At 41.6% G+C, this 6,261-nt stretch overlaps 1 pseudogene; it reads right to left on the bottom strand.

Moving 5' to 3' along the window:
- Positions 1–2,397: 2,397 nt before the first annotated feature.
- On the bottom strand, positions 2,398–3,406 carry LOC100975111 (glyceraldehyde-3-phosphate dehydrogenase-like; annotated as a pseudogene).
- Between the last annotated feature and the right edge of the window lie 2,855 nt (positions 3,407–6,261).

The raw sequence follows: 6,261 nt of genomic DNA, 5'->3' as shown, positions 1-6,261 counted from the left end.
AGAGGGAGCTGTGTTCTTGATTTACAGGATTTCTGTTCCCAATGACCAGCGAGTGGTTCAGTGGCCTGAGTGTGGGTGGCCCAACCCCACATCACCTGGGGACTCCTTGCCCTCCATAGATGGGATACCTGTAGGTAAGACCCTTGGGCAGAGGCTGGCACTTGGGCAGCTTGTGAAGACATGGGGGCCCAAAGGCAAAGTTCCATCCCCTGGCCAAGGTGGGATAGACAGAACTGGCTAAAAAATTTCCCATGGGCTGTGGCCGTGGTGGACTCACTAACATTGTTACAATAGCTTATTTCTAATACTTGAAGTTCAAGGTGCTAAAGGACAATTTGTATTGCGTAGAATAATTGGCATCTATTTAGAATGAGAAGAAGCAGGTAGGTCTCCCTTAGGCTTCCGGGCCAGGAAGGAGGCGAATGATAATGGGTACCCAAATTTAATCAGTTCAACCAGAAAACGTCTACTATGTACCAGGCAGTGTGACTCATTCCGGGAATATGAAGAAGAGAGTGGGAAGTGAGTACTAGAAGAGAAATAGAACCCTAAAAACAAGTTATGCCAAAATTAAGTGCTTTATTGACTCCCTTAACCAGGGTCTTTGAAATCGTTTCAACCATACTTTTAATTGGCACCCAGTACGTCCATATAAATATAACACTAAAAATATCTTTCCCCTCACTAAGGCTCTAAGGCTCAGAAGGTTTTATTAATAAGTTCTACTAAACTTTTAAGAAATAATTAATTCCTGCTTTATATAAGTTATTTAAAAAAGACCAAAACCTGCACTTTTTCTTTTGAGACAGGGTTTTATTCTGTCACCTAGGCTGGAGTGCAGTGATATGATCAGAGGTCACGGCAACCTCGACCTTCCAAGTTCAAGTGATCCTTCTATCTCTCATCCTCCTGAGTAGCTGGAACAACAGGCACACTATGCCTGGCTAATTTTTGTATTTTTTTGTAGAGATAGGGTCGCACTATGTTGCCCAGGTTGGTCTCAAACTCCTGGACTCAAGCAATTCGCCCGCCTCTGCCTCCCAAAGTACTAGGATTACGGGTGTGAGCCACTGTGCCTGTTCCCACTTTTCATTCTATAAACAGATAAGGTCAATCCACCCCAACAATTATAGGCATAGTTCATTTTGAACACAGATGTAAATATCTTAAATAAGATATAGTTAAGAAAATCCAACTGTATGATAAAAAGACACAATAATTAAATAAGACTCATGAATACAAGATGATACACCATCATAAATATATCAACAGAATTTATTATATCAGCTAAGTAGAGTGTAAAATGCAGGATTATCTGAATTGATGCAGAAAAACTTCTTGATCAATTCAACACATATGTATAATAAAACTTGTTAACTGGAAAGAGAAAGGAACTTCTTCAACTTGTTAAAGTTGTCTACTCTAAAAGTGATGTTAAACGTTACACAGATTAGGGGCATTTTTAATATTTTCTCTGAAATTGTAAATGATGTAAAGATGCCCATCATCACTCCTATTAATTAACATTTGTATGTAAGCTTGTGACCAATTCTATGAGGAAAAAAGAATAAGTAGGAGAGGTAAGACTTGAAAGGAGATAAAACTGTTATTATTTGCAGATAGTATAATCATCTGTCCAAAAAAGCTTCCAACTATTAGAACAAATAGGAAGAGAATTGAACAAAATTTTTAGATAAGAACAACTTAAGAAATCTTGATATCTTCTACACTGACAATACAAACTAGGATGCATTGAGAATCACAGTTTCCATGCAGACCCCCTGAAGAGGGAGGGGCCTAGGGAGCCCCACCTTGTCTTGTACCATCAACAAAGTCCCCTGTGCTCAGCCAAAAAAATAAATACATAAAATTTTTTTCTATAAAGTTTCTATGGATTAATGATCAATTCTTAAATATTCTAGCTTTGACTGGAATTTGGAATAATATTTTATTATGCAGATAGTATAATCATCTGTCCAAAAAAGCTTCCAACTATTAGAACAAATAGGAAGAGAATTGAACAAAATTTTTAGATAAGAACAACTTAAGAAATCTTGATATCTTCTACACTGACAATACAAACTAGGAATAATAATAAAATATTATTCCAAATTCCAGTCAAAGCTAGAATATTTAAGAATTGATCATTAATCCATAGAAACTTTATAGAAAAAAATTTTATGTATTTATTTTTTTGGCTGAGCACAGGGGACTTTGTTGATGGTACAAGACAAGGTGGGGCTCCCTAGGCCCCTCCCTCTTCAGGGGGTCTGCATGGAAACTGTGAGGAGGGGAGATTCTCATTGTGGCAGGGGACTGAGTGTGGCAGGGACTCCCCAGCAGTGAGGGCCTCTCTTTTCCTCTCGTGCTGTCACTGGGGCTGGTGGTTCAGGGGTCTTACTCCTTGGAGGACTTGTGGGCCATGACGTCCACCATCCTGTTGCTGTAGCCAAATTCATTCTCATACCAGGAAATGAGCTTGACACAGTGGTTGTTGAGGGCAATGCCAGCCCCAACATCAAAGGTGGAAGAATGGGTGTCACTGTTGAAGTCGAAGGAGACAACCTGGTGCTCGGTGTTGTAGCCCAGGATGCCCTAGAGGGAGCCCTCTGATGCCTCCTTCACCACCTTCTTGATGCCATCATATTTGGTAGGTTTTTCCAGATGGTAGGTCAGGTCCACGACGGACACATTGGCAGTGGGGACACAGAAGGCCATGCCAGTGAGCTTCCCGTTCAGCTCAGGGATGACCTTGCCCACAGCCTTGGTAGTGCCAGTAGAGGCAGGGATGATGTTCTGGAGAGTCCCACCACCGTCATGCCACAGTTTCCTGGAGGGCCATCCACAGTCTTCTGGGTGGTGGTGATGGCGTGGACTGTGGTCATGAGTCCTTCCACGATACCAAAGTTGTCATGGAGTACCTTGGCCCGGGGCGCTAAGCAGTTGGTGGTACAGGAGGCATTGCTGATGATCTTGAGGCTGTTGTCATACTTCTCATTGTTCACGCCCATTATGAATATGGAGGCATCAGCAGAGGGGGCAGAGATGATGACCCTTTTGGCTCCTCCCTGAAAGTGAGCCCCAGTCTTCTCCATGGTGGTAAAGGTGCCGGTGGGCTCCACGATGTACTCAGCATCAGCAGTGCCCCACTTGATTTTGGAGGGATCTCGCTCCTGGAAGATGGTGATGGGATTTCCATTGATGACAAGCTTCCCGTTCTCAGCCTTGATGGTGCCATGGAATTTGCCATGGGTGGAATCATACTGGAACATGTAGACCATGTACTTGAGATCAATGAAGGGGTCACTGATGGTGATAATATCCACTTTACCAGAGTTAAAATAGCCCTGCTGACCAGGCGCCCAATACGACCAAATCCACTGACTCTGACCTTCACCTTCACCATGGTGTTTCAGGGATGTGGCTGGCGATGTGAGAGAAGATGCGGCTGTCTGCTGAAGTGGAGGAGGAAAGAGCCGAATAAAAAATTAACGAGTGACACAGAAAGTTCAATGGAGAGACAACCCATGCTCTCAGGTGGGACATATGTGTATTATGAAGATGCTGGTTTTCCCCAAATCAAAGTAGGAATTCAAGGCAATTTCAATAAAAATTCCAGTTGAATTTTTTTGAGGAAGGAAAATATGTTACCATAATATTTATATGAAAGCTTACAGGTCCACATAAAGGTAAGTACAATTTGAAATAGAAGCACAAATAGATGAGACCTGCCCTACCAGTCTATGAAGACATATTATAGTGTTAAGATTTTAAAGAATTTGTATTTACCAAGAGCAGATAAATAATCCACTGGAACAATATATTATGTTAAGAGACAGATTCATGTATTTATATAGGCATTTTGTATATAATAAACCTGGCAACCCAAGTCAACAACAGTAGATTATTCAGTAGATGGTGTTTGGAAAATTGGCTTACTACATGGAGAAAAATATGAGAGAATTTCTACTTAACACCATACTCAAAGGTGGACTTCAACTGGATTAAATACATAAATGTGCAAGATTAAACTCTAAAGTTCATAAAAGATAATGTAGGGGATTATGTTAGGCTGTTCTTGCACTGCTATCAAGAAACTTGAGACTGGGAAATTTATAAAGAAAAGAGGTTTAACTGGCTCACAGTTCTGTAGGCTGTACAGGAAGCTTGGTGCTGGCATCTGCTCAGCTTCTAGGGAGGCCTCAGGAAGCTTACAATCATGGCAGAAGGTAAAGAGGGAGCAGGCACATCACATGGCAAAAGCAGAAGCAAGTGAGAGAGACAGTGGGGGGAGGTGCCACATGTTTTTACATGACCAGATCTCACTAGAACTCACCATCACGAAGACAGCACCAAGCCACAAGGGCCTGCCCCCCATGACCTGACCACCTCCTGCCAGGCCCCACCCCCAGCATTGGAGGTTACAATTCAGCATGAGATTTGGGTGGGGACAAATATCCAAACTATATCAAGGATTATCTTTGTGACATAGAGCTGGGGACAAATTTCTTAAATCAAATCTCAAAAACACAATCTTTAGGCAAAAACATTGATGAATTTATTACATTATAATGGTGTTACAGTCAAAGTTGACAGATCAGAAGGAAGATGTTTGTAATATCCAAAACCCTCAGTATCTAGCATAGATAGGATTTCCTTCAACTGACCAAGGAGGCAATGATAGAAGTTGCTGTCGTGTAAATGTTTGTCTCTTTCAAAACTCTTGTTAAAATTTAGTTGCCTTTGTAACAGTGTTAAAATGTGGAACCTTTAAGACAAGACTATTTGTAACACTATTAAGATGTGAAACCTTTAAGACATTACTAGACCATGAAGGCTCCCCACTAATTGGTGGAATTGTTGTTTTTATAAAAGAATGAGAAGTTCAGCCCCCTTTTGATCTCCCTTGCCATCTTGCACTCCCCCAGGTGATGAAACAGCAAGAAGGCCCTTGCTAGCATCTTGATATTGGACTTACCAGTCTCCAAATCTGTGAGCCAATAAATTTCTGTTCATTATAAATTACCCAGTCCCAGGTATTCTGTTAGAGCAGCACAGAGTGGACTAAGACAGAAATTGGTATAGAGAGTGGAACTGTTTTTATAACAAACACTTGAAAATGTGGAAGCAGCTTTGGAACTGGATAATGGGCAGAGGCTGGAAGAATTTGGAGCAGCATATTAGAAAAAGACTATATTGCTGAAAATGAGCATTAAGAATGATTCTGGTGAGGGCTTAAAAGATGAGAGCTGTAGGGAAAGTCTGAAACTTCCTAGAGATTACTTAGATAATCTCTAAGTAGATGTGATCAGAATGTTGGTAGAAATATGAATGGTAAAGGCAATTCTGATGAAGTCTCAGATGGAAATAAAGAACAAGGTATTGAAAATTAGAGAAAAGGCCATCCTTGTTATAAAGTGGCAAAGAACTTGGTTGAATTGTGGTCATGTCCTAGGACTTCATGAAAGGCAGAAGTAGAGGGTGATGAATTTGGATGTCTGGCAGAAGAAATATCTAATCAGTAAAATACTCAGAATATTGCATGGCTTCCTTTAAGTGTATAAAGGAAAATATGAGAAGAAAGAAATGATTTAAAGATAGAATTTATTATTAAAAGGGAAACAGAATTTAGAGATCTGAAGGATTCTCAGCTTGATCCTAATAGAGAATGAAAGAGCATTTTCAGGTGAGGAAATCAAGGCTGTGGCCAAGTGGCCATTTGATAAGGAGATTAGTATGAACAGAATGAAGCCAAGGCTATTCATCAGGACAATGGAAAAATGACCCCAAAGGTACTTCAGAGACCACCAGTACTGACCCTCTTATCCCAGGTCCAGAGTGCCAAAACCTGGGGCAAGTAAAATGGCAAAAGAGAGGCCTAGAGTGCCTTCAGGAACTTGAAGTTCCCAACCGAAGGTCACCTTAAGTCTCTACTTTTGGCATTCAGGAACAGTGTTCTTTAGCAATTCAAGCTGTTGGTAAAGCAGGCCCAGATGTGGCTTGGGCCACAGCTGCAGAGCGTGCACCAGTAAACCTTGGCCATGGCCACATGGTGCTAGTTCTGCAGATTCATGGAATGCATGAGCTGTGGCAGCATGGCTTCCACCAGCTAGATTCAAAGAATGTCGCAAACAGCCTTGGGGACCAGACAGAGATGTCACAGGGATGGAACAACCACAGACAGCCCCCACTAGAGCAACGACCAGAGGAACTGTGAGGCCTAAGCTGCCACAGAGAGTCCTCACTAGGACAATGCCTAGT

This window comes from Pan paniscus, chromosome 5 (genome assembly GCF_029289425.2).
Source record: "Pan paniscus chromosome 5, NHGRI_mPanPan1-v2.0_pri, whole genome shotgun sequence".
Taxonomy (NCBI): Eukaryota; Metazoa; Chordata; class Mammalia; order Primates; family Hominidae; genus Pan; species Pan paniscus.
This window is presented reverse-complemented; position numbering and strand designations above follow the sequence as displayed.